We start from the raw sequence: 301 nt of genomic DNA, 5'->3' as shown, positions 1-301 counted from the left end.
GACAACTGACGGTTCATCTTGTTGCTCAGATTAGGTAATTTTCTTTTCAAAAACTTTTTCAAAATTTTTCTTTTCTTTTTCGTTTTTTTTTCAAACTTTATTTTTGAAAAAATTTAATAATAATTCAAAAAAATCATAAAATCATAAAAATCAAAAATATTTTGTGTTCTTGTTTGAGTCTTGAGTCAATTTTTAAGTTTGGTGTCAATTGCATGCTTTAAAAAATTTTTCTTGCATTTTTCAAAAATTTCATTCATTCATAGTGTTCTTCATGATCTTCAAGATGTTCTTGGTAAGTCTT

This window comes from Arachis duranensis, chromosome 3, assembly GCF_000817695.3.
Source record: "Arachis duranensis cultivar V14167 chromosome 3, aradu.V14167.gnm2.J7QH, whole genome shotgun sequence".
NCBI classification, from domain to species: domain Eukaryota; kingdom Viridiplantae; phylum Streptophyta; class Magnoliopsida; order Fabales; family Fabaceae; genus Arachis; species Arachis duranensis.
This window is presented reverse-complemented; position numbering follows the sequence as displayed.